We start from the raw sequence: 19279 nt of genomic DNA, 5'->3' as shown, positions 1-19279 counted from the left end.
CTGATGCACCATAATATAAGCCCAGGGCATAAAACCCCTTGTGGCTCTGGAATGTGTCTAGACTTGCTGTCTCCTTGCTTCTAGCCCTCCCAGGCTCCTAGAGATTGAATGTGTCTTAGAATTGTCCATATACATGCAAAACCATCACAGCTGTAAATGATGTGCTTAATGCAACGTTCCCTTTCAACCCCACAGTCTCACCACCTGTTTCTTTGATCACCAATAAACAGTCTGGGCTTCCAGAGCTCAGGGCCTTCACAGCTCCATACTCACGTTGACCCCATGGATCCACTTTATCTCTCAAACTGTCTTTTTTCATTCTTTGACTCCACCAGACTTCATTTCCCCCACAACCTGGTGTTGGGTCTGATCACCCCAACATTCCTGGCTGCCCAACATGGGGCGACAAAGACCCAGGTGAAGGAATGCTAGAGCGTGTAAAAGTGGAGGATGCATCATCAAGGGACACCCGAGGACAACCGAAAGAAGCTCAGTGGGAAAGCTGAGCACTCAGAAGAACCAGGGTAACAATGGGACAAAGTGAAAGCAAACATTCTGCTTACTTGAATTTCTTAATGCATTTATTATGTAGAGGGTGTGGCATGGGGTATAAGACCCAGTGGAATCTGAGGCTTGTTTATTCAGAGGGCCCCATTTAGAGAAAAAGAAGACAAAGTGAGGACTTAGAAGGAACCTTGGCAAGTAAAGTCATCTTGAAGCTTCAGTTTCGTGGTTAACCTGCCTCTGCTAGAGAAAAACAGATTTAATGAGCACAGAGGCATGATCTGGGCTGAATGTAAACAAATTTGGACTCAAGGCCCCAAGGAGGTATTTGTTTGAGTTGTGGAATATGCTTGATTTTGGTATGTTAGCAATTTTCACAGCATCATTCATTGCAAGAGTCAGGGCATTCTGGCATGCTTCCAAAACCCAGAGCATCATTGATGCAAATGATACTTCAAAGGACTTGACAAAAGTAACATTGGGAGATAATGTGAAAAACTACAATTTGGCCAGGAGGGAGTGGAGGACCCCTCTGATCCTCGGATGGTGTCTAAAGGTCTTTGTGCAGTTGCTGTGGTTTTGAATTTCTCTGGGATAGCTTGTATTTTGTTGGCATGTGAAAGCTTTGGACCTCTGCGGATGTCACTTGGGGAAGCAGTCAAAGACGTCTTCACGTTCATGATCATATTCATTATGGTGTTTGTGGCCTTTATGATTGGAACGTTCAACTTCTACTCCTCTATTACATTGGTGCAAAACAAAATGAAGGCTTCACAACAGTTGAAGAGAATTTTAAGACACTGTTCTGGGCTACATTTAGACTTTCTGAAGTGAAATCGTAGTCATCAACTATAACCACAAATTCATTGAAAACACTGGTTATGTTCATTATAAAGTCTATAATGGTACAGTGGTCATTGATTTGCTAAATATGTTAATCACCATGATCAACAATTCATTCTCGGAAATTGAGGATGACACTGATATGGAGTGGAAATTTGCAAGGGCCAAACTCTGGTTTTCCTGCTTTGGGGAGGGGAGAGCGCTTCCTGTTCCCTTCAATCTGGTGCTGGGCCGGGGTCCCTGTTTTGTCTCTTGCTGAAGCTTAAAGGGTGGATTTCTGAGCTCTACCCAGGGCCATAAAAAAGGTTTCCAGGAAGATGAAGAGATAACTAAGTAGAGATAGAGATAAATAGAGATAGGTAGGAAAGGACAGGGACTTGCAGGAACTCACAGGACAGACAGGGACAGGTAGGGACAGATGAAGACTAGCAATATAAGGTCAGCACCCTAAAGAGTTACTGGTCAGTGCCCTAAAGAGGTACAAAAGTAGAGACTAGCAAAGACTAGCAGAGATTTGCAGGGACAGACAGGAATATTCTGAATTATGGAAATTAGCTGTGGTTCAAAGTCCAGTCAAAATCTGAGAGGGCAAATATAAAACGAATAGAGGGGAGGGAGGTAAGGATAAAAATGCTCTTTCTTTTCTCTCCAATGGGACCTTTTGGATTCAAAGTTGTGCTAGCAATAGGAAAAGTTACTCTTGATACAAATACACGCTTTATTACATGCCCTGAATGTTGCTTGTTTACCTGCATTAATTCAACCTTTGATAAAAATCAAACTATCTTGATAATTAAAGCCAGGGAAGGAGTTTGGATCCCTGTGTCTCTAAATAGAAGATGGGAGACATCACCATCTATTTATATTGTAACTGAGATCCTTAAAAAACTCTTATCCTGTTCCAAAAGATTGATAGTTGAAGGCCATTGGAGGCTCTACATTTGTGAATTTTGTTCTGGTGGTTGTGTGCTTATGCTGTCTCCTTTTAGACTGCAGATGCAGAACCCGCCTCTGAAGAGAAAGCCACCATCAAGAACAAGCAATGATAGCTGTGGCAGTTTTACAAAAAAGAAAAGGGGGGCATGTTGGGAGAAAAGCTGAGTGTTGGGAGGAGCTGAGGCAGACAAATGCATGTCTGACATGATGTAAAAGAGTCTTGGAACATGTCCGGGGTCCAGGGTCTAAAACCCCTCATAGCCTTTGGAACACCAAGCTCTGTGCTAAAGGGTGGAAGGCTACCCTGATGCACCATAATCTAAGCCCAGGGCATAAAACCCCTCATGGATTGGATAGAATCCAGGGCTCAGGGAATGAAACTCCTCATGGCTCTGGAATGTGTCTTAGACTTGCTGGCTTACTGCTTCTAGCCCTCCCAGGCTCCTCGATTGATTGTGTCTTAGAATTGGCCATGTACTTGCTAAGCCATCACAGCTGTAAATCATGTGCTTAGTGCAGCACTCCCTTTCAACTCCACATTCTTACCACTGTTTTTTTGTTTGATCACCAATAAATAGTCTTGGCTTCCAGAGCTTAGGGCCTTCACAGCCTCCATACTCGCGTTGGCCCCCTGGACCCACTTTATCTCTCAAACTATCTTTTCTTATTCCTTTGACTCTGCCAGACTTCGTTGCCCCCTTGACCTGGTGTTGGGTCTGATCACCCCAACACAATGAAATGTTGTAATTTACTTCCAGACAGAAGCTTCAAGAGCTAGTGGACAATTTGTGTGGGCAGACTAAGCTCCCACAGTTTGAGTGAAAGTTCTAAGTGTGAAAAGTTAATAGATATGTTACAGAGGCTTGAGGTGGAAAGGTGTCAGTGTAAAAAGCTACAGCTGATGTCAGAACTGGGCTGAGGTAACTGATGCAGGGCAATTCCTATTTAATCTATGTAATTGTTTATCCATCATACGTTGCCTATCCATTCTTCTGAGATAGACACCTTGGTGGGCTCCAGCTTCCTGCTCCTGGTCCTAAATATAGTGCCGGTGAACACACTTGTACATATTTGCCTATCTGTCTACATATCTATCTATCCATCCATCTGTTAATCATCCGCTTATCCATCCATTCATCTATCTCCAGGAATGAAATTGCTAATAGGTGTTGGCCAAGACAGACTTAATATTCTTCTCAGCTTGACTAAAACTTAGACTGATTTCTCCCTGACTATAGATCCCTGACCCCCTTTTGCTTAGAGCATTTACTTGAGAAAATATGCAACTGTAAATTCTTTCTTTCTCCTTCCTTCCTTCCTTCTTTCCTTCCTTCCTTCCTTCCTTCCTTCCTTCCTTCCTTCCTTCCTTCCTTCCTTCCTTCCTTCTTCTTTCTCTCTCTCTCTTTTTCTCTTTCTTTCTTTCTCCTTCCTTCCTTCCTCTTTTTTTCTTTCCTTCTTTCTTCTTTCCTTCTCTCTCTCTCTCTTTCTCTCTTTTCTGAGACAGTGTCTTGCTCTGTCACCCAGGCTAGAGTGCAGTGGCAGGATCACGGTTCACTGCAACCTCCATCTTGTAGGTTCAAGCAATCCTCCCATCTCAGCCTCTGGAGTAGCTGAGACTACTCTGGCTATTTAAAAAGTTTCTTTGTAGACCCAGGGTCTCACTATGTTTCCCTAGCTAGTCTCAAACTCCTGGGCTCAAGTGATCTTCCTGCCTTGGCCTCCCAAAGTGCTGGAATTAAGGCATAAGCCACTGTACTCAGCTGTAAATTCTTTCTGTTTAAATTCTTAATTCTAATTATTGTTATTCCCTATAGAATATTTAAATCTTTTACAGCCCTGAAAAGTCTTGCTCAAGGATCTTGGAGTCATCCTTTTGAAATATAATCATTAAAGGCAATAGAACCACATTTCTCAGTCTCTATGGGAGGATAGAAGCCTACTCTTGAAAAGTCTACCCTTGAAAAGTGACAATTAGCAAACACAGATGACCTAATCACATTGGCCATCCTCCCTACACTGATGTCCTTCAGTACTCTCTAGTACTTTTCTATTAGCTCCTCCCAGCATTTAAGAATCTTACCGCCTTTTGTTTCAGTAGAGTTGAGTTCAGCCTCTCTCTGCTATTGCAATAGTCTTGAATAAGGTCTTTCTTGCCATTTTAAATATATCCAGTGACTTTTTTTTTTTTTTTTTTTTTTTAACAGCAGACATATATTTAATTTAGTGAAGTAGTGCTCGTTTGTTATCTGGAATGGCTATACTGGTTTCTATTCCATATATACCTGTTAGCAATGCTTAAAGGTTTACATCCCTACATTTCTACCAACTGTAAGAATTATTCAGACTTCTAATGTTTGTGAGTTAGAGGTGAAGTGCTGTCTCATTGTTTTTTAAATGTGAATTTCTCAAATTACCAATGATTCTGAGCACCTTATTATGTTTTATAACTTTTGGGGTTTCCACCTTTGTAAATTGCTTTTGTCTTTTATTCTATAGGGATTGCTCTTTACTTGTTGCTTTGAATTCCTTTCACATATAGTCAACAACTTATGAATTTTAGACATTTCAAGTACTTTACTTTGTTCATATTACTGTCAAACAGAAATCCATGATTAAATAGTATTTGTTAGTTGGGAGTGGTGGTTTGCACCTGTAATCCCAGCACTTTGGGAAGCTGATGTGGGAGGATCGTTTTGGCCCAGGATTATGAGACCAGCCTAAGCAACATAGGGAGACCTCATTTCTACAAAAATTAAAAAAATTAGCCAGGCATAGTGGTGTGCATCTGTGGTCTCAGCTACTCTGGAGGCTGAGGTGGGAGGATTGCTTGAGCCTGGAGATCGAGGCTATGGTGAACCATGATCATGCCACTTCACTCCAGCCTGAATGCAAAACAAGACCCTGTCATATATATATATATATCACATTCATTTTCATACTTTTAAAGAACTGTTTGCAAATAAGTTACAGGCATCATATATATATAAATTTTATAAATATATAAATTTATATATTATATATATTTATACAAAATATATAGATATATAAAAATATATATATATACTTCTAGTTATTTCAGTATTTTCCCTAAAAACATGAACAAGGAATAACAAAAGTACAAGTATGGAATCAGGATGTTTAATATTGATTCAGTATTATTATCTAATCCATTATCTATGTTCAAGTTTTGCCAGTCACCTTAATATTGATATTATAGATTGATATCTCTTCCTTCAATTCAGGATTCTACTCAAGTCTCTTTTGTTTCCTTTCATTAGCTCAGCCCCTCAGGATTCTTTATTTCTCATGCCTTTAACATTTTATTTTGTAGATGGTTTCTAAGTTTAGGTTTGTCTGATTTTTTTTTTTTTTTGAGACGGAGTTTCGCTCTTTTTGCCCAGGCTGGAGTGCAATGGCACGATCTCAGCTCACCGCAACCTCCGCCACCCGGGTTCAAGCGATTCTCCTGCCTCAGCTTCTGGAGTAGCTGGGATTACAGGCATGTGCCACCATGCCTGGCTAATTTTTGTATTTTTAGTAGAGACGGGGGTTTCTCCATGTTGGTCAGGCTGGTCTTGAACTCCCGACCTCAGGTGATCCACCCACCTTCGCCTCCCAAAGTGCTGGGATTACAGGCGTGAGCCACCGCGCCAGGCCATGATTTTTTTTATGATCATAATTTTTTTGCAAAAATATCATCAAGATGATATTGTGTTCTCAGAACATCATATCAAGGGTACCATGATACCAATTTATACCATTACTGAAGCTGTTAACCGAGGCACTTGGTTAATGTGTCTTCCAATGACCATTTTTTCCCTTTGTAATTAACTGCTTTTACATAGACATGTTGGAAATATGTGTATATTTGCATGTTGCATTTGTAACTTATCAATATATGCTGAACTCATGTCATATTAGCTCATAGAGCTATCCTTTATTCTTTATTACAAACGCATAGCATTCCATTGTGTGTATGCATCAGAATTTATTTGATCTTTTATATATAGATATTTAGGTCACTTCCAATATTTTGCATTTATAAATAAGGCTGCTATGAATAAGCTAATGCAAATGTCTTTTCTTATTGTTGGAGGTATATATTCAGGGTAAGTTTCTAGATTTGAGATTGCTGAGTTGTAAGAAAAATGCACATACAATTTGTTAGAGATTGCCAAATTTCCCCAATGTAAGAGTTGTATCATTCACATTCCCACCAGCAATGAATGAGAGTGCCTTACAAGCCTTGCCAACAGAATGTGTTGCCAAGCTTTTAAACTTTTTGCCAATGTGATAGAAGAGAAATGGTATCTCAGTATAATTTTATTTGCATCTCTCTTATTATGAGTAAAATTAAAATAGTTTCATATGATTAAGGACCATTGTATGCCTTTTTAATGAATTTTTGGCTTGTGCCTTTAACTCATTGTTTTATTAAGCCTTTAGTTATTTCCCCCTTTTAAGTTTTTAAATATATTAAAGATAATGGCTTTTTATCTGTGATACATTTTGCAAACGTTCCAAAATGGTCTAAATAATCCCCATCTCCATGTATTTACTCCTTTGTATAGACCTCTCTACGTTGAATAGTCCTGGTCTGTGCACCCAATAGAATATTTGGTACAAGTCTTGTACATATCTGTGGTGTTTTTATATAAAACAAAACTGTGGCTACAGAATCATGGTGTGTTTGTGTGCTTACTTTATATTCATGAATTTCTTAGATTTATGATACATTGCATTCCTGGAATAAACCCTGCTTGGTCATTATGTATTATTTTCACAGTATGGTGATGAATTCCATTTGCTAGTAAATATTAACAATTTTTGCATTAGTATTTATAAGCTATATTAGTCTGTAATTTTATTTAAATTTTTGACAAATTTAGGTGTCAATATTATACTTGCTTCATAAAATGATTTTTGACAATTTTCCTTCATGTTTTATGTTTTGAAACAATTTTTGTAACATCGGGTCTCTGTGGTTATTGATAGTTTGGTCAAATTTCCTTATGAAACCTTCTGCTCCTGGTGCTTTTTTAGGGGGTATAGCCTCGATACATTTTTTTTCCTATAAAAATTGGTTTAAGCTTTCTAAACTCTACTTGAATTAATGTTGGTAAACTGTATTTTTAAAAATAAATTATTAATTTGGAGCAGGCATGGTGGCTCATACCTGTAATCCCAGCACTTTGGGAGGCTGAGGCGGGCGGATCAGCTTAGAACAGGAGATTGAGATCAGCTTGGCCAACATAGTGAAACCCCATCTCTACTAAAAATACAAAAATTAGCTGGGCATTGTAGTGCTGTGCCTGTAGTCCCAGCTACTCAGGAGGCTGAGGCAGGAGAATTGCTTGAACCTGGGAGGCGGAGGCTGCAGTGAACCAAGATTGTGCCACTGCACTCCAGCCTGGGTGACACAGAGTGAGACTTCGTCTCAAAAAAATATATTAATTTGATACTGGTTTCTACTAAAACTACAAAAATTAGCTAGGTGTGGTGGCGCACGCCTGTAATCCCAGCTACTCTGCAGACTGAGACAGAAGAATCACTATAACCTGTGAGACGGAGGTTGCAGGGAGCTGAGATCGTGCCGCTGCACTGCAGCCTGGGAGACAGAGCGAGACTGTCTCAGAAAAAATCCTAAATTATTTTCAGTTGAGTTTTTAAATTTTGAAATATAATATTCCTTATTTTATTGTATTATAATCTGAGAGTATTGTTGGTAATATTTCTTCTCCCTGTGATTTATCGATTTTTTTTACCTAATGCTTGATCAATTTTGTAAATGCTCCATGTGTGCTAAAGAGGAAAATGTATTTTCTATTATCAGGGTTTAATGTTTGATACATTTCTATAAGATCTGTAAGATCTGTCTTATTGAGAATGTTGTTTAGGTCTATCAATGTTTTGTCTACTTGACCTGGTGTAGGATATTAAAGTCTATTATTAGCATGCTTCGATATATTTCTACTAGCTTCTCCTGTAGTTTCTGCTTTATGCAAATGTGTCTGTTATTTGGTGCATAAATATTCCTAAATGTTTTATCTCTATTTTGAATTACAGATTTTAACATTAAAGTGCTTATTTTGTTACATTAAGAGGTTTTTCTGGTTGGCATTCTATCTTGTCTTATGTCAGGATTGCAAACCCTGCCTTCTTATTAATTCTATTTCCTGTTATGTCTGTGTCCATCCCTTTAGATGTAGCTCTTCTGAATCACTGTTTTTAGGTGTGGCTCTTATATACATCCTGGCTTTGATACCTGTTGGTGAGTTAATTGAGAAATATTTTTATTTTAAAAGATGAATTAAGCCAATCCACAGTTAACTAATATCCTTGTTATGTTTGATCTATACTCTGTCACTTTATTTCAGTGGTAATTTTTATAAAATTACTATGTGATTTTATTACATTTTCTATTTCTCTATATGATGTGTTTGCTTTGCTCTTTAATTTTTAAAATTTCTTTTGGTATTGGGATTAGGTATTTAGTGATAACATTTGTACTTACACCTTTTAAAAATTCCCTTCTCTGCTGGTTAGCCTTTATTCTCTGGTTTGTCTGTTTCTGATATACTTTGATTCCTCCCCTCGATCTATACAATAGCTGTTTTCAAAGTGGTTCAGTAGGGGATCCTTGAAACCCTTTCATGGAATCTGTGAGATCAAAACTACTTTCGTAGTAATACTAAGACATCATTTCACTTTTCCACTCTCCTTTTCTCATGAATGCATGTGAAAGTTTTCCAGAGGCTATATGGTAAGTGATGATATCATTGCTCTGATGGCTAATGAAGGTGTGAAACACATATGAAAATCTAGCTGTCTTCTATTAAGGCAGACCTTAAAAGGATTTGCAAAAATATGAAATGATTCTTGCTGCTATATTTTTTGAAAAAAAATTTATTGTGTAATGGGTTTATTATTATTTTAAAATAAAAATATTTTAAAAAAGCTTTCACATTTAATTTCTAATATGGCATATATGTCTACTTTATAATAGATATAACTCACATAAACAAAAACTTGCTGAGGTCCTCAAAAAGCTTAGAAGCATAAAAGATTTCAGAGGCCAAAACATTTGAGAATTGCTTCTATACAACAATCAATGCATTTATTCTCCTTTCCAATTCCCCTCTCCCTTTTCTTTCAGTTCTTTTTCAGATTATTTTTATTTTATGGGAACATACGACATTTTATGTTATTATTCTACCTTTGTCTCTATTTTCGTTTTAGTCTTAAATCTAAAATTAAATGTACTAAGTCCTCACTATTAGCCCTTTTACCTAAATTTTCTCAGTGATAACTTGGATGGATGAAACTAATCCTTTAGTAGTTTCTTCAAGAAGGAGTCATGAATACGGGATTCTCCAAGTTTTTACATATGTAAAACTAGTTTTTATTTATTTATTTTTTTAGACCTTGATCTTGAAGAGCAGCTTAGCTGAATATAAAATCTTTGGTTCACATTTTTTTTTTCTCTTGAATTTCTTGCAAGCACTGCTTGCTTCTTGCCTTGATCTGTATGTTGCTCTTGAGAAGTCTGATACTAACAATTCTGTTGCCATTGTAAGATTTTTTTTTTCCCTGCTGGGAGACCTGAGTGTTATTTTTTAAAAATTATCTTTAATGTTTCTTAATTTTACTGGAATGTATCTGGGGGTTGACTGCGCTGGATGAGTTTTCGCAAGTATCTGGTGGGCCCATTTAGTATGTGGATTTAGATTTTCTATAATTTCCTGAACATTTTCTGGAATTATATTTTAAAATATTAGTTCCATTACATTCTTTTTTCTTTTTTCAGAGTTCAATTACGTGTAATTGGATCTTCATTGCTTGTCCTTCATTTAAATCGCTTCCTTTTAGACCCTTTTAATGTTTTAATCTTATTTTTATTGTCTTGTTTTTCTGCTTTTCTTCATTTCCTCTTATCCCATGTTCATTTGCATGTAATATTCCTTGGGCAATTTGTAATTTAATTTTTCATTTTTCTGAGATGATTTCTTTTTTTTTTCAATAAACTCTTACTTAATTTCTTTCTGTTTTATGTCCATTTCTGTTCCTTAGATTTTGATGATCTGATTTAAGGTGTTTTTCATATTCCTACATGCTTGTTTGAAGACACTGGATTTAGTTTTGGGTATTGCACGATAGTTTCTTTTGCTTTGTAGTTGTTTTGGAGGTTGGAGGGGGAGGAATTTTATCATTTTGAACATTTCAATTTTAAGTTTTCATTTTATCCTTCCGCTAGGTTTGTGCAAATGTAGGTTCTTTTTCAGTCTTTATTTTGTGTATCAGGTTGGCAATCTGGGGAGATTATAAGCATTTAATTCAAGAGATCCCTTTTCTATCTGTGTAATGAAGTGGAGTTTCTTCAATGGATATCGATCTGTCATTATGTATGAATATATGTGTGCATGCACATATGTATGTATTCCCTTTCTCTCTCTCTTTCTCTCTCTCGTAATGGGAAAGTTACCATTTATCTCACAATGTTTTTACTCCCTTTTGCCTTGTAGGATTCCATTTCTTTTACATACTTCTCTTCACCACCAAGACTCTGAAGTGTTTTTCTTTATACTGTCTTTTTCTCTAAATTATTGTGTCCTTCTGAGGCTGCCACCTTGAGTCCTGCACATCTTAAAGCCTGCAGTCACTCTTCTTGTTAAATTTTTTCGTGATTAGTGTAGACCTGCTCTTTCTCAGGGTGATTTTAATTTAATCTTAGGCATGCTACTCCCCTTTTTCTCTTTCCACAGTTTTCCTGGACTTCCCACATTCTCTACAAATGCTTTCAGGGGGAGCTAGTGTTCTCTATCTTCCAGTTATCCTGAAGGTATGTGTTTCCTGTGGTTTTATTTGTTCTTTTGTTAATCTTTATAGTTTGGAAATGTTGTCAAGTGATTCAGATTTAGATGGCCATCGATTATCCTCAGGATACCCAGAAAGCAGAACTGTTTAAATTTGATGCAATCCAATCAGTCACCTTCTTTTTCTCATACAGTGTATGCTTTTATTTCATTTATTTATAAAGTCTAAGACGTTTTCCTCAGTTAACTTTATAGTTCTACCTGTTACCCTAACATCTTACACTTATAAAGAGTGGCCCTTTTCATATAATATTATGGAGAAACCAGTTCTAATTTTCTCCGTGTAATAAACACTTTTTCCAATACCTTCTCTTAAACAATCAAATCTTTTCTTAGTTATTTGCATTTTGTCATATGTCAAGTATTCAAACACACTAGTGTAGTGTGTTTCTCAGCTATTTATTCTGTTCCACTGGTCTATTTGTTAATTTTTATGGTTTAATGAACATGTCTTAATATCTGGAAGCCTGCTTTTTAGTTTTTTGTTTCATGGTTTACTTAGCCAAGCATGGGTCTTCATTCTTCCATGTAAATTTTAGTGCAAATATGATAAATTTCTCAAAGGCATTCAAGTTGAAATTTGACTGGGAATTTATACATTAGTGATGGGAAAATTTACATCTTTAAAATTATTATTAATTTTACTCAAGTCATGGAAGATCTTTGCATTTATTCTAATCATCTTTTACATTCTTTATTAGATTTTAGGATTGTTTTCTGGAGAGGTATTCAGTGTTGTCACTTAGGTTAATTCCTAGATATTTCACAGTTTGTTGCTTATTTTATTTTTTATTATATTTTCAAATTGGTTATTGCTGGTGTTGAGGACTACTATTGATTTTTGTAGGTCAATCATATATCAGCATCATTGCTAAACTCTTATTTTTTCTAATAGCATATCTCTAGATTCTGTTGTCTTTCCTAAGTAGATGACCATATAGAATCTACAGATAATGCCTCTACTTTCTCACTGTTGCATTTGAGCATTTTATTTTGCATTCTTGGATGAAACAAAAGTAAGAAAATATAGCAGTGTCAGATTTGCTCTTTGCTTTCCATGAACTTCAATTATCCTTACTGTCACTGTCCAGGGTGATTATTTAAGAGTCAACAGTAGCTATATATATTTTTAATGTAGTATAATGTCAAAACTCATTATGAATCCAGAAAAGTTATTCTCACTATGGAGAAGAAAATACTCAGCCTCTAAAGGACAAATGAACTAAGGAGGAGAAACACTACCCTGTAATCCTCTTATTTATATCACATCTATTGATAGTGTTGATCTTAGCACTTTGGTAAGCTGACTAACAAAAATGAAATATTAGGGTCCATTTTACTTACTTGATTTTTATTTATAATATTTATTATAATTTTACTTACTTGATTTGAAGTTTAAAATCTTTATTATAATTATTTTTAATCTAATTTATTATATTAAATAATACAAGAAATAAAATTGTAATTATAAAGTATTCAAATCATATTATTCAAATGAAATAGAACTAGGCAGAAAGAAACTCCCTTTTTTGTCTTTCATATTTTCATCTTGTCTTCTACCGCTACTAATTTTCTGTGTATCGTTTTATCCCCTTTCTTTACTTAAATATATACATATATATATTATAAGACTTTTTTCTTCAGTTACTTTAAAAGCATATTATTTATTGAAATATAACTCACTACCATAAAATTCACCATTCTAAAGTGTACAGCTGAGTGGGTTTTAGTATATTCACAAAGTTGAGCAGCCAGCCATAACTACTGTCTTAATTTTCAGATATCTTTATCACCCTTAAAGAAACCTCATGTCTGTTAGTAGTCACTCTCCATTTCCCCCTCTCCCCAGCCTCTGTCAACCATTAATCTACTTTCTGTCACTAGGGATTTATGTGGGCCAGACATTTCAGAGAAATAGAATAAAATAATATGTGGCTTTCTTTAATGTAGCTATGCATGATTTATTAAAATAAGCATTAATGGGATCATAATAAGCATATTTTTCTGATTTTTTCCCTTAATATTTTTTCCATATCTTCTTACATAGTTTCAGGTACTTACTTTTAATAGCAGTATAGTGTACATAGACTAGATGCATCCTACTTTATTCACACATTCCATTACTGATGGGTATATGAGTTGTGTCAGTCAATATCAATAATCAACTTTGTGTTCATACATATAGTATGCAAGTGCAAGTGCCTTGTCCAGAAGAGAAAATAGAACAAAATGGAAATAATAATAGGACACACTCTAAAAAGTTATTGTGCAGATAAAACAAGGAAATACCAGTGCTGAGAGCAATGCCAGGCACATATCAAACTCTCAATACACGCTAGCTGTTATTAATATTACAAAAACATTCAGATCTTCAGTAGCATAGAAAATGTTTATAATAGTATGTATAAAAATCAAGCCAGTAAAATAGCACATATACTTTGGTTGCAATTGTGTGAAAATTATGTCTGCTTATGAATAAAAACTCAAAGGAAAGACGAATACGTGAAAATTGCTTTGTTATGATGGTATCATAGATTGCCTTTTTATGTTTTCAAAATGTCTTTAATGTTATAACAGTATAAAATTAAAAAGAAATATATAGATAGAAGAAGAAATCTTGACTTGCCTTTGAAGATGAGAAAGAGGTTTCTGAGCACCCTCAGACTGGGGCCCCACCCCAAAACAAGGTGGCTCTGATATGGAAATGTCAAGACATGGTAGCTCACCGTGAGTTCTTCTCAGTGAAGGATTCCTGGTGGTTTTCTCTTCCTTTATGATAAACATCTTTGTTTTGTCTCCTTGGTATTCAATGATCCATCCTTTCAGTAGACATTTGTTAAGAGCCCACTGTCTGCTGGGCACTCTTCAAGTCGCTACATATACAATGGCGAACAAGACAGGAAAGGTTTTGGATTTTACATTCTAACAGAAGGCTTAGACCAGGGGTGTCCAATATTTTGGCTTCTCTGGGCCACATTGGAAGAAGAAGAATTGCCTTGGGCTACACATAAAATACATTAATACTACCAATAGCTGATGAGCTAAAAAAACAAAAAATCGCCAAAAAATCTCATAATGTTTTAAGAAAGTTTACAAATTTGGGTTGGGTCACATTCAAAGCCGTCCTGAGCCACACGCAGCCAGAGGGCCATGGATTGGACAAGCTTGGTTAGACCTAAACAAATAAATAAACAAGAAAATAGACAATGGTACTTGCCATGCAGATAATTAAAATACAATGATGTGATATTTTACTTGGTGACTACTCTAGATCGATGGTCAAAAAAGCCTCCTCTGCAGAAGTAACAGTTTATCTACTGAGCCTAAATGACAAGAAGAAGCCATCCATGGGACATTCATAGGGAGAAACATTTCAGGAGAGTGACTGGCACACGCAAAGGCTTTAAGGTGGAAGCCAGTGTGGTGGGTGTGAAGTACAGAAACCAGTGTGGATGGGCAGCGGTGAGTGAAGTGGGAGCAGAATGAGGTCAGAGAAGACAGGCATCCAATCATGTGGGTGGTTGTAAGCTAGGCTGGGAAGTTTGAATTTCATTCTAAGTGGGATGGAAGCATTGGATGATTTTTAAGTAGCAGAGTAACTTGATTGGATTTAAGTTCCAAAAAGTTCACTGGCTATTCTGCAGAAAATGGATTTTAGTAAGACTGGAAGCAGGGAGATCAGTTAGAAATTATAGTAATGGTCTAGGCAAGAGGTGATGGCAGCTGAGATTAGGGTAGTAGAAGTAAAGAGGAGAAATGGCTGTTGGGATTCATCTGAAGAGAAGTTAACTAGATTTGCTATTGCATTGATTGTGGGGGATAAAGAAATAAAGGGACTGAAGATAACCTCTAGATTTTTGGCTTGAGTAATTGGGTGAGTGGAGATGCTATTTATTCTGAAGATGACTGAAGAATTTCTGGAGAATAGAAAAGTTCTGTTTTGATAATAAAAAAAGCAAACATTTCTATCAGAAATACAAACAGAAATGACAAAGAGTTGATTATATGGGTGTGGATTTCCAGGAGAGATATTGAAGTCTTCAATACAGATGTGGTATTTAAAGCCATGGCATTGGGAAGGCTCGCCTAGATGGAGTACGTAGATAAAATGGAAAAAGAGGCCCAGAATTAAGTTATCTAATATTCCTAGATGGAGTATGTATATAAAATAGAAAAAAAGGCCCAGGATTATCCGCTGAGTGGTTAGGAATAAGAAGTGGAGCCTGGAAAAAAGACTGAGAGAAGCTAATGAAGTAGGAAGAAGAGCAAGAGAGAGGGATGGCACAGAAGCAACAAGAAGAAAGTGCTTCAAGAATGCAGGTGAGTTAACTGTTAAGTGCTTATTGAAAGTTCTGGTAAAATGAAAAGAGAGAAAGGGAGTTTGGATTTGGCAACAAGGAGACTTATGAACTTAGGACACAGATATTAGAACCAGACAAAATTGGATTTGAATTTGAACTTCAAAGATCGGTTGTAAAGGTATTAAATGAGGTAAAATACATGAAATTACTTAGCACTTAATAGGAACTTAATACATATTATTTCCTGGAAAGGCAGGATTCTTGAAATATCCTAAGAGGTCTTAACTTGCTGGTGCTTTGTTTCTGAAGCTCCAGCTTCAAAAATGATTTGATTCTTATTTTCAAAGCAGGGAATAGGGTTTATTGACCTGGAGGTAAGATACTTCAGGGAAGTTACTTCTGTCCAAGAAGGACATGAATACAAGTTTATTCCCTTGGAGTCCCATGGGGAGTTCTTCCTAGCTCTTGTTTGGTTCTTCGGGCATTTATGCTTGTTAAATCTCGGGTCATGAAGTTTCATGCCAATCTGTCACACTTATTTAATTCTAACATGAACAGAATGGATTGAGGCTAAAAGTGATTGGTGTTGTGCCTAAAACATTGACCAAACATCGCAGAGGAGCCTATTTCACTACCATATTTGTTCTCTCTTCCTGAGGACATCTTGCTGGGAGTTGGGGAGGGGACGAGAGGGTAAAAATAAAGGTTTATAGTCTACAGGTGCAGTCATCAGGAGCTCAGTTCAGTTCTTGTCCCAAAACATTGGCTCTAGAGTTAGCCAGTTCTTAGTGTGCTATAGACATTTTTTTTTGAATTTTTGTTTATGTGAAAATATGCTTATTCCACATGCATATTTGAAGAACATTTTCACTGAATATAGAACTCTAGGTGACAGGTTTTTCTCCCCCGCTTTCAGCACTTTAAAAATGTAATTCCATTGTCTTCTGGCATATATATATATGTGCCAGAAGAACTCTCATACAAGCAAACTCTAAGAATGATATCTGACTTTATATATATGTAGTGTGTATATATATATACTCTGTATATACTTTATATAACGTATATAAATATACACTATATATTTATATAAAGTATATATATTTTATATAAATATATAAAGTATATATATTTTATATAAATATATAAAGTATATATATTTTATATAAATATATAAAGTATATATATTTTATATAAATATATAAAGTATATATAATATAAATATATAAAGTATATATTTTATATAAATATATAAAGTATATATATTTATATAAATATACAAAGTATATATATTTATATAAATATATAAGGTGTATATATTTATATAAGGTGTATATATTTATATAAATATAAGGTATATATTTATATAAAATATAAAGTGTATATATTTATTTAAATATATAAAGTATATATTTAAATAAATATATAAAAAGTGTATATGAATATATAAAAAGTATATATTTTATATAACTATATAAGTATATATTTATATTATATAAAAAATATAAACATATAAGTATATATTTATATTTTATATATATAATATATAAATTTATAATATATATTTTATATAATATATAATATAATATATATGTTTATATACTCTATATACTTTAGCGTGTATATAAAGTATATATATACTTTAGTGTGTATATATAAAGTATATATACTTATAAAGTTTATATACTTTAGTGTATATATATTTATAAAGTATATATACTTATAAAGTATATATACTTTAGTGTGTGTATATATATATATAAAGTATATATATTGTGTGTGTGTGTATATATATATGAAGCACTTAATGTAATTCCATATATATATATGCCAGAAGAACTCTCATATAAGAGAACCCTAAGAATATCTGACTTTATATATATTATAAAGTGTTTGTGTATATAAAGTGTATATATAAATATAAAGTCAGATATCATTCTTAGAGTCCTCTTGTATGTAATGTTCCCCTTTTCACTTACCACCTTGGCTGCTTTTAAGATTGTTCTCTATATCTTTGGCTTTTAGTAGTTTAACTATAATGTGTCTAGGTATGTTTTTTATTTGTGTTCAGCTTGTTTAGGGTTAGCTAAGCTTTTTGGGTCTGTAGTTGATTTTGTCATTAATTTTGGAAGATTGTGATCATCATATTAATATATTTCTTTTGCTTCATTCTGTCTGGAACTTCAGTTATATGTTTGCTAACTATCTAATATTGTCCCACAGTTCTATGGTGTTCTTCTCTTCTTTATTTTACCTCATTCTTTTTTCTCTCTGTATTTCAATTTAGACAATTTCGATTTATCTATCTTTAGCTTAACTGACTATTACCTCTGCTTTGATCGGTCTTCTGATAAGCCTTTCAAATATACTCTTCATCTCTGATAGTTCATTTTTCACTTTTCATGTTTCCATTTTGTTTTTTATATACTATATGTGTTAAATTTATATATATATGTGTGTAAAACAACTTTCATCTCTCTGAAATAGCCCACTTTTGTCTACCTTTTCCACTAGATCCTTTAACATATTTATCTCGGCTCTTTCAAATTTACTGTCTTATATTTTCTACATGTGAGCTATATCTGGGTCTGCTTCCATATACTATCTTCCCCCTTGATGGGCTACATTTTGTTACTTTTTCACATGCCTTGTATTTTTAAAAATTGTGTGCTGGATATTTTATATAAAAGAACAGTAGCAGCTGAAATAAATGCTATTTATCCTTTAAAAAGGGTACTGCTTCTTTGTATGCTAGGCTGCTAGTGTAGAGAGCTGAGTCAATCTAATTTATCAGTGGCATGCTAGTTGATGTTTAGCACCTGGATCTTTGGAAAGAAAAGTCTTGGCTTCCAGCATTTGCTGATTTCTACCCTTGCCAATTTCAAACTATCAACATGATGTCACAGAACACAGAGTTGGGAGAATCACTGTAATATATTATTATGTAACATTTCTAATATACAAATATAATAGATGTAACTTCAAGAATATATATAAAGTTATGAAATACAGTAAAGTCATTAGGAAGTGATGATTTAAAAATATTTATTACCTTTTAAAATGTAATTCATTTATTTAAGTGTATATAATTTAGTAGTGGAGGTATTTAACACTGACTCACAAAATTGCTGAACATTTGACAATCAGCTCTTTTCAAGCCAGTACACGATGGCTCCAGCACACCAGTGTTAGCTGATTGTATCAGGGCTTTGCTGTTGTTTTAGTTAGATTCCATTCACCACTGGATTCAAATGATTTGTGGGCAGCATCAGGATTCTGCCTTGGGATTTGAGTAGAGGGAATTTCTGGAGATATTTTTGTGTTTTGTAGTTTTGTGGTGCAGCTACCAGTGTTCCAAAACCATGGGAGAGCTCCCTTTGCTTCGCAGTCTGGCTGCCAGCTTGCTATGTCACTGGGGAGTTCTCCTTGCTCTTCAGTCCTGCCCCTGGCTCTCTGTGCCCCACTGTGCTACCCTGCCTCTGCCTGTTGTAGTGCACTCAGTGAAGCCCAGAGTGCCTGTGAGCAATTTCTCTCAGTCCTCTTGCCCCCACCCCTCACCGCACCCACAGCCATAAGTACTCAGTGAGGGACTGGAGTGCACTGGAGGGATTCTCTCAATTCTTCTACTCTGCCCTCAGCCTTCAGCAAACACTACACACCTGCAACTCAGGGAGAGTCTCTCACAACTCTCCACTCTGTCCCCAGATTTCCACGTAAGCACTCAGTGAAGGTCTGTGGGAGAGACTTGGCAGGTGGCTGTAGATCTGTGGCTGGGGCTTCTGGAGATACTAAGCAGTCATGATAGCGCTCACTTGGCCCTTT

Source organism: Macaca fascicularis, chromosome 6 (assembly GCF_037993035.2).
Source record: "Macaca fascicularis isolate 582-1 chromosome 6, T2T-MFA8v1.1".
Classification (NCBI taxonomy): Eukaryota; Metazoa; Chordata; class Mammalia; order Primates; family Cercopithecidae; genus Macaca; species Macaca fascicularis.
This window is presented reverse-complemented; position numbering follows the sequence as displayed.